The sequence below is a fragment of the Sinocyclocheilus rhinocerous genome, unplaced genomic scaffold, assembly GCF_001515625.1.
Source record: "Sinocyclocheilus rhinocerous isolate Xijiao unplaced genomic scaffold, SAMN03320098_v1.1 scaffold1112, whole genome shotgun sequence".
Lineage (NCBI taxonomy): Eukaryota > Metazoa > Chordata > Actinopteri > Cypriniformes > Cyprinidae > Sinocyclocheilus > Sinocyclocheilus rhinocerous.
Genome location: NW_015657961.1, coordinates 1,446,225 through 1,446,628, shown reverse-complemented (window position 1 = coordinate 1,446,628; position 404 = coordinate 1,446,225). Strand labels below are relative to the sequence as shown.

The window sequence follows — 404 nt, the reverse complement described above, 5'->3', positions numbered from 1 at the left end:
GTAATCCTAAAAAATAACACTGCCAAACTTACATGCTAAAAAACAACAACTTACTTACACATAGTAAGAAATGGTTATAAAAACTGAAACCGAAGCGAAACAAGTAGTAGGAAAGAGGAGAAATAAAAAGCGATACTTATCCTTTGCCGGTTTCCCTGCCCGGTGGAGTCGCACGGTAGAGTCGATGGTCTTTATACTCTTCGGTCTTCACACGATGGCTGCCGCGACCGCTGTCGCGGTAAACTAAGCTTTTTTATACCCGTCTAACAAAATACTAAATTAATTCAGCTGGACACACTTTCCTTATTTTTTCCTGGACCACAAAACCAGTCATAAGGGTCAATTTTTTGAAATTGAGATTTATATATATATATTTTTTTATTTTTATTTTTTATTTTTTATTT

The 404-nt window shown here is 35.1% G+C and overlaps 1 protein-coding gene across 1 annotated transcript in view; it reads left to right on the top strand.

Moving 5' to 3' along the window:
* LOC107721700 (sodium/potassium-transporting ATPase subunit alpha-2) overlaps positions 1–404 on the top strand; it is a 17,552-nt gene that overhangs the window by 6,111 nt on the left and 11,037 nt on the right. The window lies entirely within an intron of this gene.